Source organism: Rattus norvegicus, chromosome 2 (assembly GCF_021556685.1).
Source record: "Rattus norvegicus strain SHRSP/BbbUtx chromosome 2, alternate assembly SHRSP_T2T, whole genome shotgun sequence".
Taxonomy (NCBI): domain Eukaryota; kingdom Metazoa; phylum Chordata; class Mammalia; order Rodentia; family Muridae; genus Rattus; species Rattus norvegicus.
In genome coordinates, this window is record NC_141535.1 from 63,371,974 (window position 1) to 63,395,652 (window position 23,679).

At 46.4% G+C, this 23,679-nt stretch overlaps 1 protein-coding gene across 5 annotated transcripts in view; it reads right to left on the reverse strand.

The window, feature by feature from the left end:
• Pdzd2 (PDZ domain containing 2) overlaps positions 1-23,679 on the reverse strand; it is a 386,938-nt gene that overhangs the window by 188,526 nt on the left and 174,733 nt on the right. For 3 of the 5 annotated variants that reach the window (XM_087632912.1, XM_087632908.1, XM_087632892.1), the window contains exon 1: positions 5,619-6,433. The gene's annotated coding sequence lies outside the window, so the exon portion shown is untranslated. 5 annotated transcript variants of the gene reach the window in all.

The window sequence follows — 23,679 nt, forward strand, 5'->3', positions numbered from 1 at the left end:
CCTACATCCAGCCTTCCCAGCACCGGTTTATTTCATCTTTAAAGTGTCCCCAAGTGAGCAAAGCAAGTGGCAGGCAAAGGAGACGGAGTTAAAGCTAGCACTTGATTTTTCTAGGTGGGACTGCTCTAGGTTTCCTCATTGCAAATCATTTAAACTTGGGTTTACTGAAATCTGCAACTGTCTCTCCCTGACCCCCAAATAGCTCAGTCGTTATTGTGACCTTTGGAGCAGGAAAAAAATTAGGTTCTTCTCCTCTGCCTACAAAACAGGCTGAGTTGAAAGGAATCCTACTTGGAATCAATATAATAATCAAACAAGGAGTCAGGCTGCTCCAATCTGAGCCAGGCTTCGGTTTCCCTGATGCCTTTCAGAGATAAGGGGATGCCTGCATAAAACTCCACCTGGATCACTTTGGTGACAATGACACCAAACCTTGACTCAACATGGCTTAAATAGAGGTCAGGATGTGAGGAGAGGGCAGGGCTCCAGTCAAGCTTTTCTGCTTTCTGCAATGGCCTTATCTCTTACATTGCCCTCTCATTTAGGCCTAGAGGCTGGTGTTTCTAGAGAGTAGCAAGAGGAAGAAGTCAAAAGAGCGCTATTTTGTATCTTTCTCTAAGAAATAAGCGAACCCTTTCTAAAACCTCCACACCTCCTAAACCCTTTCTAAAACCTCCTCATGGCCCAGGCCCAGGGTGCTGCTTCCTTTATCTGATGCTGGGTTGTGGAATGAGGTACCAGACAGACTAGGCTGAGCACCTGACAGAAAAGCACTTTCAGGTCCACACAATTGTTTTTTCCCCACCACTCACCAGGCGGCAGGCAAAGATGGATGATGCAAATGACCAGGAACATACTTCACAGAAGTCAACAGGCTGTGCCGCTATTCACAAACACGGAACTGTGTAGGCCAGAGCATCGAGTATTTGGAAATACCCTCTGCTCCATGCTCATAATGAGCAGTAGCTTCTTGCACAACCGACTTAACAAGCTCCATCCAGTCACTGCCTAATCAGTTCCAAATTGCTCAGCTTAAGCCCAATAACCGAGCCATCCAGAGCCTCAGGCACCTCACAGGACTGCTGCTGGGGACAACGGCAGTGTGGCCTGTTTGCGTGTGTGTCTGCAGCAGGTCACTGTAGTGCTGGGGCAGAAATACAGGAGGAAGAAGGGAGGAAAATCTCAGGACAAAGCTGGGAGAACCAGGCAGGGACTACACAGGACTGGCTGAAAGATCAGGAACGTTTAAAGAGTTTGCAAAACGTTGGGTTGGCGAGCAAGCTGAACAAAGACAAAGCAAACAGGAGAAGCAGCGCCTGCACCAAGCTTTGGGAAGCTGACAGACACCTAAACCAGCAGTAATAAACTAGTAGTGCCTGACTTCCAGATGAGGGTGAGCAGATCCTGGTACAGAGGGGGTGGGGGGCTGGGGTTAGGGGGGTTGAGGGTGGGATGGGGGTGGGGCTGGAAGCCCACTTACTGTCCTTCATCCCCAGTATCCCAGAGAGCCCTGGGAATTAGGAATACCATGTATCCATCAGACAAGGGTGTCCCAAATGCAGGTAGGCTGAGGGTCAGTGTACACAGCCATCAGACGCCCATGCCACCATCTCCTTTCGTCTTAGATTACAGGTGAAGGCTTGCAGTCTGTTGCCTCTTTTCTCTGCTGTGTCAGAGCAGCTCTAGACCGGGAAATGCCAGTTATAGCTGGCATTGGGGGACCAGCAATGAAACAGGGGAAGAGAAGGTCTCCAAGAGCAAATGTTACTGCTTTTCTCATTCCCTTCCCATTCACCCTTTGAATCTACCGCCAAGAGATTCTCCTCCCATGACACTTCTCTCCACTGGGACAGTTGTCCCAGGGAGGAAACTATGTCTGCTGATGGGAGTTCCCCACTGATGCCACCGGCGAGTCAGTCTTCAGCGGAAGCCCTGGGATGCACTTGCAAGTTACTTAACAGTCACTGCCATACCAACTAAATAAATAGGGTGCTCAATAAAGCGCCATTCAAAACCAAAACCAAGGACCAATCACTGCCACCTGGCCTTGGCAAGCTCCTCTGGCATTCAGGTGCTGTGCAGGCATATATAGAAAGTGTACCGTGCGCCAGGCATCGAGTGCACAGAGACACTGCCCTGGGTCTCCTTCATAAAAAGGAAATGTTCCTCAGAATCAACCCTATCCGTTCGGACTTTCCAATTAGCATTTCAGGAATGGGTCAAGGGTCATCAAGCATGTTGGGAAAGCCTCCATCGTGGAAGAGATTAAAAAATCAGAACAAACAGTCAGGGGGAAATCAGAGGAAACAGACACAATGCAGGGAGGAGAGAGGTACTTCAAAGACAGTCTTGAGGACTGCAACGTGGAGACACTTTCCATCCCTGAAACAATGGGAGGAGATTATAAGACAACCCAGAGCCGTAACTCCTGGGATTTAGAGATATGACTGGCAGACATATAACTGTGATATAGCGTCTGCAGGGAGGATAAGTTGAGGAAATTTCCCATGAAGTAGGATTTTTAAAAGGGAAACCGGAAATGTAATAGAATAGGTAAGAGTTTAGTGATTCAGGCGATAAAAACTTCCTTCAAATTAATGGTGCTCCAGAAGAAAGGAGGGGATTTTGATTTTTTTTTAAAAACCTCTAGAAAAAAACTGTTCAGAGGCAAGAGGCAGATTTACAAGGCTGAGATAGCTCATCAAAAGGCTAGCAAAACACACGGACGAAGATTCCCATCCAAAGTATATCATAATAAATCTTCATTACAAAGAAAAAGAATATTAAGAGACAGGGAAAAAAAAAATCTATTCCCCGAGAGATGAGGGGTTAGATTCCAAACACCGGGAATCAGAATGTCAGACTAGGAAGAGAGAGCCCATCGCTTTTCCTGATTCAAATGGAAGAGATTTCAGAGTTCAACCCTAGTTCAACCTGACAGTCAGGCCTGGAGGCTCTCAAAACACTGATGTCATGTGCGTGTTTTCTCGGGCAGAAAAGGCAAGACTTGGGGGGGGGGGCTCGGATGATAAAGGATGTCCCATGAACAAGACGCAAAAAACGCATCCCCAGTTCGGTGACACACAGACAGCTGGGATGGAGGTCTTTGAGGGTTTAGTTTCTCTTCCAAACTTAAAACATTCCCTCACTCCTTCGCCTATGGCAAGTGACTCTCCCTGCGTGATGCACCCAGCTTTGCTGGAGGGCAACAAACCCAGAGTGCAATCAGAAAGGGTAGGCTCCGTAAGAACCAACCACAGGGCAGGATGCAATGCACTTAACCATTTAAAAATGAGTAGGCGATGTTCAAGTGGCTGTCCTTGGGGCTGCTGAGGGGTAAGGGAATGACTGCTGTCTCTTGCTAAAGGTCTTACAAAAATAAGTGACTCTCGGGTTGAGCATGGTGGGGTGTGTACGCCTTTAATACCAGCACTTGGTGGGCAGAAGTCAGTCTGGTCTATACAGCAAGTATGAGGCCAGCCAAGGTGACACAGTGACACCCAATCCTAATTAGTTGGTGACTTATAATTATTTGCTTCCATGAAGAAGGGTATCTCAGGCTTCCAACTGGATTTCAGAATAAGAATCAGAAGCTACACAAGAATCAGGAAGAGCCCAACCAACACCCTGGAGCGCCCACTGAAGAAGGCAGGACCCACTTGCAGGGCCATGGCTCTGGAGAAATAATACCTCAGGGAAGGCAGGGCTGAAGAGCAGGTCCCAGGAGACAGGGAGGAATGGGAACCCCCCTTCAACGACTCTTTGGTATGAGGCTCCTGGAGTATCCAGATGCTATGGGGTAGACTCTCTTCTGAAGAGAATCTACCATGTGTGATGCAGTGCTGGGTGAATTATGGGACTGGGAAATAGAAAGGAAGTACTTAGCACACTGCCACTCCTGTGCTAGCCACCTTTTACTGTGGATGAGGGGGAGGCTGTCTAAATAGGCCTTCCAACCATCACAGTTAAACCCAGCAGAGCAGGCTGAGAGATTTGGGCAAGCCTTAGGAACTGAGTTCATATCGGTTCCCCCTGATACTTTCCCCTCAACAACCTATTTCAGCTTCTGGCTATAGTCATCTAGGAACTCTTTGGGGGTGGGGGATAGGGTGTGTGGTGGTGGTGGGGTGAGACAGGGTTTCTCTGTGTAGCCCTGGCTGTCCTAGAACTTTCTCTGTAGATCAGACTGGCCTCAAACTCCCTGAGATCCACCTGCCTCTCTGCCTTTCAAGTACTGAGATCAAAACACCACTGCCTGGCTAACTCTTTCCTATAGAACCCAACAGAGCCTCCATCCACAAAGCTCTGAATGTCACCTGGGTGGGGGAGGAGGTCCCACAGCTCTTCCTGGAGCCTGTCTAGGTATAACTGGAGAGCTGAGAATTTTGTATCCCAACTTAATTTGTAATTCATCTATAATATGAGTTTAGAATAGCAAAGTTACAGCACTGTATTTTATAGACTATGCTCCCTGTCATACTCAGGTATTTTGTGGGGAAAAAAAGATGTTTATATTCTTAGGAACTTTTCTTTCTGGGGCTAGAGAGATGGCTCAGTGGTTAAGAGCACTGGTTACTTTTGCAGAGGCCCTGAGTTCATTCCCAGCACCCACATGGTAGCTCACATCCTCCTGTTGTGGAATCTGATTCCCTCTTCTGTTTCCAATGGAGATGAGCACTTGTATACATAAAATATGTAAATAAACCATAAAAAAGAAACTTCTCTGAAGATGACACAGTTGCCTCTATTTTTTTATTCTTATCACTTGAAGTCACTTCACTCTTTCTACTTCTAAGCTGCCCACTAAAGCAGGACTGGGTGATACAAAATGCTGTCTTTGGCCAGAGACAGTTCATAACTATAACCCAGAACTGAAGACAGGTAGGAGAATCACAAGTTGAAGGCCAGCCTGGGCTACATACTGAGGGAGAAAAGAAGAAAGAAAGAAAGGAAGGAAGGAAGGAAGGAAGGAAGGAAGGAAGGAAGGGAGAGAAAGAAAGGAAAAGAAAAGAAAAGAAAAGAGAAGAGGGGGTGGGGGACAAACACCCAAAAATAGCATAAAAAAAGCTATCCTCTTTTTAAGCATCTTCATTAAAAAAAATTTTTTTTTTTTGCTTCTGGCTAATCTAATCAAAAAAGTTTGCATAATCAGTGAATAGGGCTGTTGTTCAAGTACACTGTTTAGTAATTTGGGGCAAAGATCTGTCTCCAGAGTACATGGCAGCCTTGTATGTGGAAACATCCAAACTCTCCCTTTGGGAGAGCTGTACCAAAGCTAACCAGAAGCTAACCAAAGGCCAGGAGAAAGGTACACACACACACACACACACACACACACACACACACACACACACACACAAACACACGTTACCTCTTCACATCCAGTTATTGACAAACCAGTTCCAAATCCCTCCTCCCAGTGAATACAAACTACATTTTTTTTAAACTTCCCAGGCAAACCCCCAATAGAAAGTCACAAGCTGTCAGGTAGCCGCTCATTTCTGAGGAGCTGTGGTTAAAATCTCACATTGGTGGATCCAACCTCCGTACGCACCTCAATCTGGATGAGATCGAAAGGCCTGGGCGTCCCCTCACCTCCACCCCCGTTAGATTCTTACCTCCAGTTTCGAAGTCACCTCCAGAAGCTTTCTCTCAGACCGAGAATCTCAGCTCCTCCGGGAGCCTTGTGGGCAGGAGCAGCTGGCCTCTGGGTAATCCGTTGGAGCTGAGCCGAGCGAGCCCCTGAGACCTGTCATTAGCCGGAGCACCTGCTGGCAGCCCCCAGCACAGGGCACGGCGGGGCGGGGCGGGGTAGGCTTCGCGGGGACACTGACCTCCCCAGGTCCCCCGGGCTGTCCTGCAGTCCCAAGCCCCAGCTCCTGCAGGACTTCGCCAATGCTCCTCTCCGCGGGCTACGGATGTGCGGGAGGACCCCTCCCTGCTCGGCGGGTGGAGGGGGTTATGAAAAGGCTGTAATGCAATCCTAGCCCGACTCTCACTTGTCAAAACTCCACGGCATTCCAGAGACCTTCCTCCTTCACCCCGTCCTCTGCAGGGAAAAGGAAACCGCGCCCGGAGGGTAGCACTGGAGTTTGGGGTTTCTCTTTCAGACACTTTTGTTTACATCTAGTGCGCGGGAGCTTCCTGCGGTGTACTGGAAAAACGCTCCCCCCACCCCTCAGATCTAGATACCCCCACCCTGGCTGGAGTTCTCCTATACTCTAAGACGCTGCACCTCCTAACATCATTCATTTCGTGACTGCTCCGCTTCACCATCAGCAGAAGCCTGACTTCTTGTGAGGGCGCATGAACCCCCAACTAAAATCACAACTATCCTACCCGGCGGGATGTCGGGGAACTTTCCAGAAACTCCAAATTAGATTCCTTCTGCTGGAATAACCAAACTCACAACCCCTGAATTACAATCACCAGTGACTGCACGGCTAAAGCATTTCCTTTATACCTTCTCCGCTCGCCTGCCCCTCCCACCTTCTGCGGGGCTCAGTCAACAAGTCATCCCCCGAGAGGCCCGAATGGGCTTGGGCAGCTCAGCCATTTCTCCAGCTGCAAACTGATGAGGAAGCCCGACCCATGAGGGCCAACTTGTTTATGTCACACCCACCGAAGGCTTCCTGTCTTAAATTAATGAGAATGCAAGAAGGCTTAGGAAAACAATGTTTGCTTTTCTTTTAAGTAGGAGAGAAAGCTGAGGGGAGCCACCTCCCCCCCCACCCCGCCCCATCATTCCATTGCTTTTCAAAACTTCAATTGTATTTTATTCTGTTTCCATTCCTAACACTTGTTGAAACGTAAAAGCACTTGCTGTGCCAAACCTCAAACCATTAAGGAACTTCTGCTCAAACAAAACACGTTTCACCTGGCTCTGAAGGGCTCCAACTTAGTGCTCTAGGCAGGAGTAGAGCTAGGGATATAGTGAGCTCCCGAGGTTAAATGCAGGAATGTCAGCACAAAGAAGCTCACTGCAGCCCTATGCCTCCCTCCTGGGGCTTGCACAGACAGGCACACTCCCTCCCAGCTCCTTGGATTTGTATCAAAACCTTGTAGAGTTCCGCTTCACCCTGTATCTTCAGCTATCACACTCTTCCTGGACATCCCGCAGCCCACGAGAGTAAATGAGCTTTGCAAAGGACAACTCTTTTGGAATTCGACACAATTAATTATAATGGAGGAAGCCAAAGAAGGCCACAATTCCCAGTACCATTACTGCCACTAGAATGGGTAGTTAGAGAATGGGAGAGGCCAGCCCATGTCAAGTCAGGGCTGGAAGTCTGCCCACTCCCAGAAGCTGCCCGGGTGCACACGGTAAATAATTATCGAAATTACCAATTACCAGCCCTCGGATTACCCCCGGTTGCTCCATTCAGACCCGCATAAGAGCAAACCAGAAACAGGTAGGAATGCCAGGCTGAGGCATTCCTTCTTTGACAGTTTAATCTCAAAATGTGAGTCCCTGTAGCCAACACCACCTGGTGGAGGTCCCAGGAACGCTGTGTGTCCAGAGGCTAGCTTTGTGAGCCAATTCCCCAAGAGACTTTTGTGATTTCAGAAAAGGCTACTGCATCTCCACTCTTAAGAGAAAAGCATCTGGCTTCCAGACAATAAAACTTTGTAAACATTTCCTTGCATTTGCAACTCCTTTTATCCTGAGAAACTGTTCCTCAACCTTGGGTATGTAGGTGTATAAATTAGATATGCAAGTCGAACGTCTACTGATAATACGGCATAAAGAAGTTGATGAAAACAATTCTTTGGTGAACAGGTAATTTTGTCTTTATTAAAGGTGAAAGCAAAGCTGTATGCTAACAAGATGGATGAGCTTGTTCATTTTTTACATAAAGAATCAAATCTTGGGTGAAAAAAAATGGTTATTGCAGGATACAGGGTACCGTCGGCATTTTCCAGAGTTGTCTGATATGTTACGGTCAGTACTGACAGTGCTGTTCAGGTGGGGCTGGGGATTTAGCTCAGTGGTAGAGCGCTTGCCTAGCAAATGCAAGGCCCTGGGTTCGGTCCCCAGCTGGGGGGGGGGGGGGGGGCAGGCCAGGTGAGGAGCGCAGAGCACACCTTTAATCCCAGCATGTGGAAGGCAGAGGCAGGCAGAGCTCTATGTGTTTGTGGCCAGCCTGATCCTCACAGTGAATTCCAGGCCAGCCAAAGCTATGCGGTGAGACCCTATCTCTAAAAAGGTCAAACCAAAGAACGTAGTACAAGGTGGCAGAAGTTTCTGGACATTCTGTCCTAATTCCAAGCCATTATTTACTTAATTTATTTTCATGAAACTCGACTTTGCAGGTTAAACGATATACTTTAGAATCAAACATTCTAACAGAATCCAATCTAAAAACACACTACTAATTTGATAATTACATTCTAAGAAATGATTGTAGGAAATTCTTGTCTGTTTTCTATAATTGAACCATTATGGGTCTAGACAAGCAGGAAGCTTTGTATAGTCAAAACACCACAGTTCCTAACATAAATAGTCTGAGTGGAGGTGTTTCAGCAGAGACGTCATTGTGAGGTATGAACACACACACACACACACACACACACACACACACACACTGAAGAGTGCTTGTGTTACCATGTTGTTTGATGTGTACTGAGAATACAGGTCAGTTTGTAATGTGCTTGTCGTCCAAGAAAGGGACCCTGAGTTTGACCTCCAGCACCTATGTTAAAAAAAAACAAAAACAAAAACAAAAACAATAAAACCAAAAACCAAAACCCAGACATGGTAGGATGGTGGGACTGCAGACTGAGACAGGAGGATTCCTGGCTTGCTGGCTGGCCAGTCTAGCCTAATTGGCAAGCACAGGTCCCAGGAAAAGACCCCTCAAAAAAACCAAGTTGGACAGCTCCAGAAGAACAACATCTAGCTTGTCCTCTGACGTCCACATGCAGGAACACACACACACACACACACACACACACACACACTCACACTCACTCTCACTCACACACACTCACTCACACACACACTCACGCATACACACATACACTCACTCACACTCACTCACACACACTCATGCATACACACACACTCACTCACTCACACACACACACTCACACACTCACGCATACACACACATACTCTCACACACTCGCACACATTCACATACACTCACACTCACACACACACCTACACATACATACATACTCTCACACACACATACACACATAGAGACACATACACACACACACACACACACACACACACACACACACAGTGGGGATGATGAGGGATAGCATTGGAGAACACCAAGAATACACTGAGGTTGAAAGATGCAGCACAGACAACCACCTCAAATTCTTTGATTTTGAATTCATTTTCCACACTGGGCATTAAGAAACCTTTTACTATTTCTAAGTTTTCCATCCCCCTGCATTGTCTTATGATCAGGCCATGACCCTCGGTTTAATAAAAATTAGGGTAGCATGGCCATTAACATCCCTTCCCTTCCTTTTTCCAGCGCTTCTACCTCAGGTGGACATTTTTGTGGATACTCCAGCATCTTTCCACAGGACATGTCTGTATCCTACGAGTTCCACAGGAGCTAAGCTCAACCTGAATGATTTTCTAATAGTAATTCCAGTAGTGCCTTTTCCTTTTTGACTGTCTTTCTGGTTGGGTTTCACATGTTAGCATCTAGCTTTCTCCATGCCTTCAATCCGGTACAGAATTATGCTGGGTAAATCCGGGCTGCTTATAGTAATCTACAGTTTTTCAAGGATAATGCAAATAAATATCCCTCTTCCCCACTGAAGATCAGTGTAGGGTGCGCTCGAGCGATTAGCAATTGGTCCACATCTGCATAATGTCTTAATGTCAGGAGAGCTTTGGAAAACATATGACATTCTCATCAGCCTGACAGAAAGATAGGAACTGGGATGTCTTTCCCTCCCCAGGCTCCACTCCTGACTGGAAAAGAGATCAACTCAACAGCTCAGTAAACAAAGGAGGACTTCAAGTGTGCACCATAATTTTATCCTGGATCTGGTTTCAATAATACTTGAAATTGAGGCGTGTGTGTGTGTGTGTGTGTGTGTGTGTGTGTGTGTGTGTGTGTGTGCAGAGACTACAAATAACATGCATCCAAGAGGGAATCACTGATACGTTAAGAAAAATCCAAAGTAGCTTCAACACATTAAGGAAACGGCTCATTAAAGACAGTTTGGGGTTCAGCATGACGGCTGATTACCAGATTGTATCCTCAGGGGTGATAATCAGCAGGGACAGGCACAAATGCGCTTAGTGTCTTGATTCAAGAGAAACCTTAAGACTAACGAGATCAAAGCAGGTCCTGCATTGACTAAGAATTCGCCTAGGAGATTGACAGGAACCAGGCACACTGTATTAGAATGTTCACAACGGTGGAGAGGCTCCATACAACGAAGTGTGCCATGACTCCCTACCTCTCGATAACAAAGTTGACAGCAGACACACTCTTCCAAGGGAATACATTCAGTCTGAGGTCCTTTATTTAAAAAGAGAACCGAAATGATTAAGGAGAGAGGAAAATAGAACCTATGAGGCAAGGTTAAAGGACCTGGAGTTGTTTAGTCTGTGCGGAATGAGTGCCCCACGCAAACTTAACAGAATTCCCCTATAAAGAGGATGCAGACCAGCTGTTCCTCATCTCTACAGAAGACAGGAGAGGTAAGAGACTAAATACACCATTAACATTTGGGTTAGATATAAAGAAGACATGCTTATCCTAATACATGCCAGCTTAACATGAGAACAGCCTCTCATTACATCCCTGATAATCTTCACTTAGCAGCAGTCATTCTGACTGAGTCTTGCATGATTAGGCAGAAGCTACAAGCTATATTGAAGAACTGACCCGATTCCCTGCTAGGATTGTCAGAACTGAAGTTTCTCAGTTACTCCGTCCCATGTGAGAGCAAAGGTCAAATGTCCTGCTGGCCTTCCACCGTTGCTATGGACTCAAGAGAAAAATGCCCTGATTTATTTACCTTTGCGTTTCGGTGGGCACCTCTAAGAATACCCCCTTGATGACTGTATATTTAACATAGGTATATTTCATGGATCCACTCATAAGTAAACTGTTTAAACATGAAGGAGGCATAGCTTCATCAACCTAGTAGTTGATGATAGCCATGAGTTATTAAAGCTCTTACTGTATCTTGTTGGCACCATGCCCATCCCATTTTATCTCATTCACATTCTGCAGTATCTCTGTGAAGTGGGAGTAATTGCTGGTTTTATGCAACACAAAGAAACTGAGTCACAAAGAGTTTAGGTAACAGAGCTAGTAAATGCTGGTGTCCCAATTCAAACCCATTTAGAGTGACTCAGAAGGGTGCGCTTAATTACCCCACCTCTACTTCTCATCATTAAGCGCTCCTCCCCTTCAGTGGGAGGAGAGATTGACAACAAAAACAAAGTACCCCAAGGTAAGTGGAGACCAAATCTAGAGAATGAAATGGTCTCTCCCCAGTACAACCACCAAAGTGGAGGGGAAGAATAGTCATCCCAAGACAAAGAAGGTACCTGATTATCCAAACAAGGAAGCATTAGCATTATGTCTAAGCTCCATTTACCTGGCAATAGCCAGGTATGCCTGACTCACCTATAAAAAGGGCTCTTGCCCCCTCCTCTCTCTCTTGCCTTCTTGCTCTCAGCTCTGTTCATCCCCCTCCCGCCATTCCAGTCCTCCCTCTCTCTCTACATGCTCATGGCCAACCTCCACCTCCTTCTCCCTCTCCTCTACCCCCACTTTCTCTGTCTCTACTACCCTCCCAACTCCTCATGCCTATTCATGTGGCTGGTCCCTCAGAGGGAAGAAATGCCTCAGCAGGCCCATGGAGGCACCCCCTTCCCCCATACCTGACTGCACAATCACCAAACACATTCCTTCTCTTCTTATCTTTTTATAAAATACAACAAGAAAAACAAAACTGAAGAATCCAAACAAAATAAAACAAACCCAAGCCAAAAACCTAGGGGCTGAGAGATGAATCCGCTGTTAAATTTGCTGCTCTTGCAAGAAGACTGGAGTTCAGTTCCCAACACCCACATGGTGCCTTGCAGCTGTCTGTTAGCTTTAGTTCCAGAGAAGCTATGCTCCCTTCTGGTCTCCATGGGTACCACACTGTGCATGCATGCATGAGTGTACACACATAGTGTACAGATATGCATGTAGGCAAAACAGTCATACACAATAAAATAACATCTCTAAAACTGGTACTCATTCATTTAGGAGCTAAGCTTCCATAACTGAATAAATACTAATGTATTATGTTCTGAGGCCGGAAGACAACTTAGAAAGAGATTCCCAGGATGCTGGTGGGCAAGGCTCTTGACAGTCATTTCCTAGGTTTATCTCACATTCTCTATGAATTATCAAAACCAGTGGAGTCTTTTGGTTTAGAATCCATGAGAACACACAAGGCTGGGTCACGTATTTCCCAGTGGCAGCTACTTTTAGATCAAAACAGGCTTTGTAAGGAGGTTTATTGAGTCCTGGTGTTTATCAACAAGGGATGAGTCACACGAACGAAACAGACATCAGAATGATTTTTAGAAAGGCAGATGAACTGCACTCAAACACAAAATAAAAAGCCTTGATCCCAAATCACTGCTAAAGGCAGTTCCCATTAGGACAATTTATCCCGAGTCTATAAACAGAGAGAAGCATCATTGTACGAGTGTTTGCTAGCAGATCTAAGCCTTATGTAACTATAAAAAGCCCGAGGGAAACAGCAAGTGGAAATTCCCAGGAGAAGATCCCCAAGATCCCCAGCCACATGCAGGCCTTGAGCTCTCCACAGATACAGGCAGTGGCTGACACTGAGGCTGAGCCCTGGACAGAGAACCCATTAATAACAATGCTAATCCTCCCCAGTCAGCTGACACAGCAGGAAAGAGTGGTGACCTACTGGTGTTCCCAAATGGAGTGGGCAGGGGCATGAATGAAAACAGTCTCCAGTTATTGTGACCCTCTGGATAGATTCATGAGTGGCATCTCAAGAGATGCCCACACTGCCTCTTTCTCCCTTTGAAACCTTCCTGGGAAGATGGCATCAACACGACTCCTTGCTGTTCCCACAGAGGCACAGAGACACTCAACCATTTGCGATGGTAATTGACCCAAAGATAACAACTTGTGGATTTCCATACATACAGTAAGGGAAAGTGTGGTTGCCTACAGGACACCTTGAAGGCAAGAATTCTAATCTCTAGTGAGAGTAGGACAGAATCAAACACTACCAACCCATCCTTCACCGTCTACGATCATTTCCACTTGCACTTTACAACTGATTTTCCAATAAACTCGGTGTAACTTACTTGCCTCTTACATCTCTCCAACACTCATCTCTGAGGGCTCTGTGTCTGTTCAGAGACTTTATGGATTGAGAAAGCATAAATCCCACAGGGCTTTGGTGAGTCACTTAACACTTCCGACGCCATAGTCAAGCTCCTCTATTTAGGCTTCTCAAAGAAGGAAGATTAAACACAAAAGTGCATATGGAGTGTCTGGGATGACATCTGAGAATGTAAGCCTGGGATCTGCACGCAGGACCCACTTGGCATCTCCCCCTCACTGTATAAAAGACACGTGCAAGATCTGGAGATGTTTCTGTAGTCATAACTGCAGGGAGGAGTGCTTCTGGCATATAGTGGGGTCAGGGGTCTGGGATGCATAGCCTCCAAACACAGAGCAGATTCCCTCAATGACTTCCCATTTCAAAGCATGAAGACTGCTCCAGCTGAGAAATGATGTCGTTCGTGCGTAAGCCCTTAAAAAGCCAGGAAGAACCTAAGCTTTCTGCCTCTTTCTTTCTTTTGCTCCTTTCCTACAGTACAGTGCTAACACAAGGAGCTCCGTCAGGCTGTGCTATGTGTGCATAGACACGTAGATACATGAGCTCTGCTTTGCTGCTGATACCCAAGCTGGGGGCAAAGGCCTTGCCTCAGTAGAGGCTTTATGGAATCAGATGACCGCTGTATGCTGAGTCCCCAATATTTGAGCCCAGGGAAAGTAGTCCTGATGAGAGGCCAATTTGGTGTGGGAAGCAGTTAAAGGAAGTCTGTGCTGACCTTAGGGCCACTGAAGCACTAAGACAAAGGGTACTTCCCCCTGGGGCTTCCTTAAGTCACTGCCTATTGTGTTGTGGTCGCTCCTCAGCAATAGTCTGCCCATTCCAGAGCACCAATACAAGAGCCAGGAGGCCATGGAAGGATCTGTTCCCATCTCTCATCCATCGCCCCCCCTACAACCACCTAACCTGGAACCACAGCCAGCCTCAACCGAACGAATACTTGCAAGATGACAGATGAAAAACGGGGTGGGAGAGGAAAGGACACACAGCTGTGACTTGGAGACTTCAATTGGTTCAGACAAAAAAGAAACGGCTACACTCCTAGATAGCACATAAATCACATTAACAGAAACCAGAGGAGAGAGGGAGATTACACACACACACACACACACACACACACACACACACACACACACACACACACACACACACACACACCACCCCCATACTCCAGGCCTGATGACAACATTTTCTATTTCTGCCTTTTGCATCCAAAGGCAAACATGGGTGGTTTGTTTCTGTGTAGCTGGCTAGATGAGAAAGTGTGAAACGTAACGGTCTCCAGTCATCTTCAGGCACCTGGGGGGAGATGATGAACACCTGCCCAGAACTGTGCAGACGCAAGACTTCCCTTACCACAGTCCCAAACACACAGTCACTGGCGGTGTTTTGTCCCCAGCTGTTGTCACCTGGGTAATTCCTACTCAACTCCCAAGGCTTAGTGTAGATACCCTTTCTCCAGGAAACCCACCCCTAGAATCTTTATAGGGCCTTCCTTGGTTCCTCATTGGTGGACTCCCTGTCAATCATCGATCTGCTCACTCTGTAGACTGTATGTTCTTTCAACGAAGGTCAGCCACCCTTGTTTATTGTTTTATTCCAGGACCTACCTCTGAGCCTGGTGCAGATGACTACTGGTTGAATGAGTGTCATCCATTTTGGGCTAATACTCATTCCTGAATTTATTGAACGCCTATTATGAAAAGGGCACAGGGATAGGCATGCATCATGGTTCTTAACAGGCACTTAATAGACTCACAAATGGATATTGACCCGAAATGGTTGACACTCACTTATTTAACCAATATTCAGCAGGCACCTGTATGCAACAGGCGCAGAGATGGGTCCTGGGAAAATGACTACTAGTTTCCCAACATTGACAATATTGACACTAAAAAGAACTATGGCTATGCTGGCAAGATGGCTCAGTGGGTAAGGATACCAAGCCTGACGACCTGAGTTCAATCCCCAGGACTTGTACGGTGGAAGGGGAGAACCGATTCCCTCAAGTTATTCTCCGACCTCCACAGTCATTCTATGGCACAGGAATGCCACGCCCCCTTCTCCATCCCACACCAAATGAATAAATGTAATTAGTTTCCTGTTAGACTCTCCTGTGCATTCTCTACTTGTTCGTCTGTTTACTGTTGAGACAAGTAACCCAGGCTGGCCTTAGACTTGCTATGTAGCCCAGGATGACCTTGAACTCCTAATCCTCCTGCCTCCTCTTTCCATGTGCTGGTATTATAGGTAAGCAGTCTACCAACAGAGTTTCATACATACCCAGTCCCTATGTTTTCTTTTTAACCATCCCCAAACCATGATTCTTGAAGTAGAGATGAAGAAAGAAACCAAGTCACTCAGAAACTTCAACATAAAAGAATCTCTGAAATTTAACTTTCTAGAGTCTATTTAAACAGGCTTACTGCTTACCGACTAAGCAAAGGTTACTGTATGCTCACCCCTGAGCCTGCTGATGGCCTGGAGTGTCCTACAGTCTTCCTCTCAGCTGGAATTTACTTTAAAACATTTGGGGACAGACTGATTTCAACCAATGCTAACCACATTCTGTGCTTTAGAGACAATGAGTTAATGTTTGAAGGACACTTATGGAGACTCAGCCCTCTCTAGCTCCATCAAGCACTTGAAATATCATTATCACTCTGCGGCAGAAGGTTCTGCAGTTACCAAACTAGAAGTTGGAAGTCTTCTCTTCATCTGTCTAATTTGAGATTGTCGAGAGCTGAGGTGAGAAAGGTCTGTAAACATCTCTAATGTTCTAGCTGGGCTGTCTGAGTCATCTCTACCAGCTCCTGCAAGTCAGCTTTAGTTACATAGACAGACCAGGCTCTCCCAGTGATTCTGTTACTGGGATTGATGACCAAGTCTGGTGAGGTTTCCTTCAGAGCACAGCTGAGAGTGTTGCAGGGTGAAACCTGCTGAGGAGAGAGGTCCATTGGAGATGACACTAAACTAAGAAAGGTGGATCCTGGGACTGGCTGATTCTGCACCTGCTTGCCGATACCCACTGCATCTGGCAGGCATCTACACTTGACTTTCACACCAATTCACTACCTGGTCCTGGAGTCCCAGGTCCGTGATGCGCAGTTCTCAACCTTTCCTGATAATTTCAAGCTATTAATGTTGAATGATGACTAGCTAATGCACTCAGGCGGGTATGGGACAGGCATTGTCCTACCTTGGTGTCTTGGAAAAAACTCATTTATGTTTCAACACACTCAGCTCAGAGACCCACCTCTACCCCCTGCACTGGAAAGGTTTTCTTGATCCCCTGCCCCAGACCTTTAAGAGTTGCAGGTAAGCTGAAATCCTGGAAAGACAGACCATACACGGAGGTGGGATTCACCTCTCGCCTCGGTGGCCACACGTGGTTAACACTCAGTAATTGTATACTGGGTGACAGGGTGACAGGATTCCCCAAGTAGCAAACTGACTTCCCTTTGCTACTTCCTGGTCACAGGTCCCCTATGCCCACCACACCTCTTCCACGTCTTCTCTGCCTAAACAGTCTCTTTTCTCTGTTCCTTCCACACCAAGGCCTCCTTCTGGTATCAGTAGCTCTTAAATACCGTACTCCACTCCTTTCTCCGCTACGGCCCGCCTCACTTTACTACTCCATCTTGTCAAAGCTTGAGATGGGCTCCAGCCTCCAGAATGCCCGCCCCCCGATACACCTTGGAACCTTTCCAGGAATTATTTTACTTGTGGGGAGTGTTCAACCACTCCAACCAGATGTCCTAAATCCACTTAATTATTTACTAAGTCTACAATGAGAGAGTCCCCTGACTGAAAGGAATCTTCGTGAACTCTGACTAACCTGACAGACTCAGTTTTGTTTGTTTGAGACAGGCTCTCACGATGTCATCCACACGTAATCTTTTATTATTATTATTATTTTTTTTTTGGTTCTTTTTTTCGGAGCTGGGGACCGAACCCAGGGCCTTGTGCTTCCTAGGCAAGCGCTCTACCACTGAGCTAAATCCCCAACCCCATCTTTTATTATTATTATTATTATTATTATTATTATTATTATTATTATTATTTTCCCCCTTTTTGAGACAGGATCTCACTATGTAGCTCATGGCCTCCAAGTTGTGTCTGCCTAGCCCAGCCTCCCAAGTGCTGGGATGACAGATGTGAGCCATCCCACCTGGCCTCATGCAAAATCTCACTCAAACTCAAGCCCACGAATAAGTGTTTCCGTCAGTTGGCGATGGTTTGATTTTTCCCTTCAGAGACAGAACACCTGGGCAATGTGGAGCTCTGCCCTTGTGTCTACCTCCCTTGCTTGAACCGCACACTCAAGCTCCTCTTGTGCTGGGCCAAAACCAAACCAGAACAAAAACGCCCCTGAGGATTGTCTCTGGACAGAGAATTGTCAGATGAACCCACTGCACTGCTGTGTGACCTGTAGGCCTGGCCCATGCCTGGTCTTTCCAGGTGTCTCTAATAGCGAGCACCGCACCATTGAGAAGGGTCTACTATAAACTCTTAAGTAGATCCAAAGTTACAGAGTATGCCAGAGGCTGTCCTAGTTCCCTACAGACATATCTAGTATGTTGGGTGCCTCCCTTCCCAAATGGGTTCATGTGCTGGCAGATAAAATACAAGAGACTCAGGTAAATTTAAATTACAGATGCAAATACATACATTTGTATTCCAACTCCTAAATATTAAACAGGGGATCTTTTTTGTCATTGACTACTCTGGTAATATTAGTTTGTACCTGCTTTTTGGGTTTTTTATTTTTTTTTTTAATAAAAAGCTCTTTTACAGTCAATAGGTGAGTAATTTTATACATGCACACGCGTGTACACACACACACACACACACACACACACACACACACACACACACAATGCCTTGTTAAAAATCAGAGCCTCGAGAATAGCCTTTGTGGTATGTATCTTTCACTGATGTCTCCCTACAAGGAGAGGGTTAATCGCTTTCTTTACATGGAGTCAAACCCCTCACCTCTGCCTCACCTTCCTCACTCAGTCTCTAATTCTCTCTCCATGACCATACCTTTTGCATCGTTAAGCTCACCAACCGTGACCCTCCTTCTCTTCCCAAGCAATTACCATTCGATTGTGTGCTTCACCTTGACTTGCTCTCTTACGATGATATATCAAAACATCTCCTGGGACAAGTCAGTGAACCACATTAAGGAAATACTGAACAGGCATGGAACGCCCCCAGTCCTTCTGAATTGACCTTAAGAACCAGATTCCGGTTCCTAATCACTCAGTTATCTCTAGCTCCAAGATCTCTGATCACACTTACCATTACTCTCCATCCACTCGAGAGGTTCCTTCTTGGAGAGAGCAAGGGACTAGGTGAAGCTTATTTCAAAGGACCATTTCTATGAAAAACAGGTTTTTCTCCAAGCCTCAAGAAGTACCTCAATCTATTGAAGCCATGTTGTTGACCAATAGCACTGTCCGAAGGACCCACCTAACTCCAGCTAAAGGATGATGAACCCACCTATAGAAGCACTCTAAGGGAAAGGGTCTAGAGGGGGCCATATCAGGTTACTAGGGTTGCAAGAGAGAGCTCTGAAGATAGACGGGGCCGGGAAGCAAGCAACAGCTGGTGGAGTTCTACCTGGAGAACTGGGGAGGGAGGACATCAGTGAGAGCAGGAGAAGTTGTTATTGTACCAGGGAGGGGGAAGCACGTTGAATCATCCGTCATGAAAACACTATTAAAAGCAGTCATGGTAGTAAAACCCTAAGTGATAGCATTGGTATTAGTAAGACGCGGTAATTGGTAGTAAAAGTAGAGTGAGCAGCATTCATTAGGTATCCTAATAAAGGGTCCCTATCATGATATGAGTATCATCACTCATCTTTTCGTCCATAAGGTAGGAGCAGCACATATCATTAAACCCACTCCTCAACGTGATAGAAACGCAATGACAGAGATGGAACTTCTGGGGCCACTGAGATGGCTCAACGGGTAAAAGTGCTTGTCTCGCATACCTACTGACCTGAGTTGGGTCCCCAGAGCCCACGTAAAGGTGAAAGGAGAAACTCCACAAAGTTGCCCTCTGACCTACACACGGGCACTGTGACCTGTGTGCCCAACCCCCAGCCCCGCTCTTCAGAAACCCAGGGTTTCTGACTTGGATTCAGGGTACCTCCCTTGTCCACGTGGGAACCAGCAGAGCCTGGTCAGGAAGTTGCTTCTGGACTTGTCACCATACCCTGGAAGGAAGTGCTATTGATCCGGTGCTGGGCTGTCAGGGCAGCTTGGGTTTCTGACCTCCTTTGCTGGTCTGCATTCTCTCTTTTATACCCGAGAACACCGAAATTACCTTGTAGAGGGGCCCTGAGCTCCAATGCGCTGGCAAGCTTAGCATGCGGCCACCTAACTCTAAATGTGCATAAGCGTTTGTTGGAACAATGAGTATAATGGTGGGTTCAGAACTCACTTGTGTAAAGGATTCAAAGATATGCAAATACGCACTACAACAGGAAGGAGAGGAAGGAAAACTGGTTGTCTTCCAAAGCTACCACAAGGCGTACCAAGTTACATGTTTTCAGAAGTGACAAGAGAATGTTACAAGTTAATAACAGCTCCCTTTTGCTGTGTTCATTGTGTGTCAGGCCCTGTGATGAGTCTTCCCATACACATCCTCCTTTAACTCTAGATAGTGTTCCCTTTCATACAGGGAAACTCTGGAGTTAAGAAGTTGCACGAAGTCACACATTTCCTCTGTGCTGGGGACAAGGTTCGTCAAGTCCATGAAGTGTATAGAGACCACCAAACTCTATCTGTAGATAGATGTATAAATACTGTGTGTTATTTGTCACTATACAGACGTCCAATTTAGAAGAATAGTCACCCAGCACATCACCATGGTGGGATGATATTCTTTTTTGATGCTTTCCTGGATTGAATACACACTACTTCGTAACTGAAAATGTCTGTCGGTTGCTAAGCATGGTAGGCCACACCTGTAATCCCCGTACTCAAGAGGCTGAGCTAGGAAGATTGCTATAAATTTGAAACCAGCCTGGGCTATGTAAAGAATGTCAGGCCAATGTTTGAGATCCTGTCTCAACAGTAACCTAAAAAACAAACAAATCTACAAAACATTTCTAATTTTGACAGCAAAATTTAACAATTGAACCAAAATGGGGTCTCAAAAAACAGGAACATAAGAACTGAAGAGTGGTTCTTGCAGAGGACCCCCGAGTTAGCCTCCTGGCACTCATACCAGATGGCTCATAACGGCCTGCAATTGTAGTACCAGAGGACCTGACACCCATTTCTGGACTCAGTGGGCGCCTGCACCCACATGAGTATGCACCCCACGCTGACACACACACTTCTTAAAAAAATAGGAAAATCACTATTCTTTGGATGCATAGAGGAGGGTGAAGAAAGCTATAAATAATCCCAGCATAGCCAAGCTTCCTTATAATTAAGCCCTCAGGGATCACCACCCCTCAGGAAACCATCACAACCAAATGAACTTCTTAAAAGTAAAAACTCTACTTCTCTTTGTAGTCTAAGAGCTCAGGTTCTGGGGCTCTGTCTTTGGGGCAGTAGAGCTGAGTTCTCAACCTCAAACTTGCTCACAATTGCAGCATCAATACTAACCCAACGGACTGCCAATCATAAGCCTCATAATACCAGCCACGGGTTCTTAAAGCCGGTGGCCTTTGTTTACAGAATCTTCCCTTTGCACTATTATGTATAACTTAAGAGCAAAACGTCTCTCTTCTCTGGCCGCGGCTGAGGTCAACATCACGGAAGTGCACAGCGGCAAACATCTGACTTCACTGTTCCAAACTCCCAAGTCTCCTTCAGGGAGAGTTGCGGTGATAAATGGAGACTCCAACAGCCCTGTGAATGGAACGAGTCTTCCAAGATGACCTCTGTCGGGAAGGCAAGGAAATGGAAGCGAGTGGAAGAAACTCAAATGTGATGACTTCTTCCTGTTTTTCTGCAGCTGGTAATGACTTTGGACAAGGTGCAGGAAGTCCTGTCCCCAGAGCAGTGCCCCAACCTCTTTCTGCTGGGAACTCTCAAGGGTCCTTTCAGGTGAAGTGAGCCCGGGTGGCTAGAGGCAGGCGTTTGCAGAAGCCAGGTAAGACACTGAGGCTATGGAAGCTTCGGTTCCTGCCTTCCCACACTGCAGACGATGAAGCTATGGTTTTGAAAGGTCAAATAAACCAGGCATCCGGTATTCACAGCCTAACCTTTCTTACAGCTGACCTCTCTCGGACAGAGATGCTCTGACTGCTGGGACATAAAGGCAGCAGGGGTCTTCTAGTCAATTCATCAATATTGGAATTCTATGTCCATGAAAATCCACTGCTGAGAACCCCCGGGTTGTGAGGGACAGAGATACACCTTGAGCCCTTTTGCCTTTGCTTTCAATTGATTTTGAGAGGACAGTGCCTCCAGACAAGTCATCTGCACATTTGTGGGCCAGTTTAGCTCTTTGAACTTTGTTTTTCCTTTTGTTATTGTTTTTCTTTTTAAAATTACATTTACATTGTGTGTGTGCATGTGTGCGTGCGTGTGTGTGTGTGCGCGCACGCGTGTGTGTGTGTGTGTGTGTGTGTGTGTGTGTGTGACATGCATGTGGAGATCCGGGAACACATTGCAGAAGTTAGTTCCCCTTTTCTACTATGTAAGGTCCTGAGGATCAAACTCAGGCCCAGGTTTAGTGTCAAGCACCTTGACCCACTGAGCCACCTCATTGGCCCTTGTTGACTTTCAAAGTAAATAAAAAGGAGTTAATTTTTTTAAAGATCTGTTTATTTATGAGTACACTGTAGCTATCTTCAGACACACCAGAAGAGGGCATCCGGTCCCATTACAGGTGATTGTGAGCCACTATGTGGTTGCTGGGAATTGAACTCAGAGCCCCTGGGAGAGCAGTTAGGATTCTTAACGGCTGGGTCATCTCTCCAGTCCCAGGAGTTAATTTTGAAAGTGTTCTGGACTCTGATTCCAGAGCTGTGAGGCTGGCTCTGCTATTGGGTCGGAGTGTTGTACAGTGCGCTGTGGACAGTGCTTCTCGTTCACAGTGAACATGAGCTAGCTAAGTGGCTTATTTCTAGCTAAGGATGGCCTTGAACTCATGATCCTTCTGCTTCCATCCCAAAAGTGCTGGGATCACAGGATGTGTGGCCATGCTGAACCCTGTGAGCACATAGTCTCATTTTCTTCTCTATCTTAATACTTCCTCCTACAGTTTCTAGTCTTACTTGGTTTATTCTGAAAGATTTTTTTTTTTTTTTTTTTTTTTTTAGTCAGTTGGGTTTGGTGAGAGCAGCAGAACCACTGGGTGCAATGAACTTGGGACAGGGATCCTCACACAACTGTGGGAACTAAGTAAAAGGTCAACATCAGGGTACTGCTTCTAGGGTCAGTGGGTCAGGTACCCAGGAAAGAAATAAAAGAAAAATGGAGGAGAGCCACGAGTATCCAGCATGTGTGAGGGCTGGTATCCCACGGAAGGCCATGAGCTCTATTCCCTGCCTCAGTCTCTGGCCCCACTGATTTTGTAGAGCTGCAGTTGGTGTCCTTCATCAGCACTGACACCTTCTGGGCTTCCAGAACCTTCTGAGCAGCTTCAGGAGCCAGGAGGACAAAGAAGCTATAGCCCAGTTCCTGGGTCTCCATGCCTTGCCCTGGCTCAGGGGCCAGGAGAGCTCAGGAGAAGACAGAGAAGTGGCTTAGATAACTCCAGCCCCACTCCACAGAGGTGAGTCAGCAGACACTGGTGCCCTGGGTCTAGATGGCTCTCCTGAGCAAAAAAGAAGATGGCTGCTGTTTCTCTCACACAGCCAAAGTCCCTCCAGTGGCTGCATGAGGGCCTCTTGGAAATCATGGACTATCTTGTTTAATTCAACCCAAAACAAATCTTCCTCTCAGCCTCTATCTTCATGTTCTTGCAGTTGAGGGCTCTCAGGGCACCCAGAGGGAAGTTATAAAAGCCTGTCTAATCGCTTATGCATTCAGGGTAGAGGGTGTCAAACTTTCCTGTTAAAGGGCCAGGACAATAAGCACCATGGCCCTCTAGGCCACATGTGGTTTCTGCCTCAGTTTTCTGTGACCGTTTAAAATGTAAAAACCATACTAGTTGGCGGATGGTAGCTTGTTATCATCTGGCAATAGGACCCCGGGTGGAGTCTGGGGGTCTGGCTGCTCCTACTGGCTTTGACATTAGTTCTCCGGAACCCAGAGAGAGCCCTTCATCTGCCGAGCTATGATGTCTAATCAGCAAACTGTGAGGTAAACTGGTTCACTTTAAGAGCACACACCA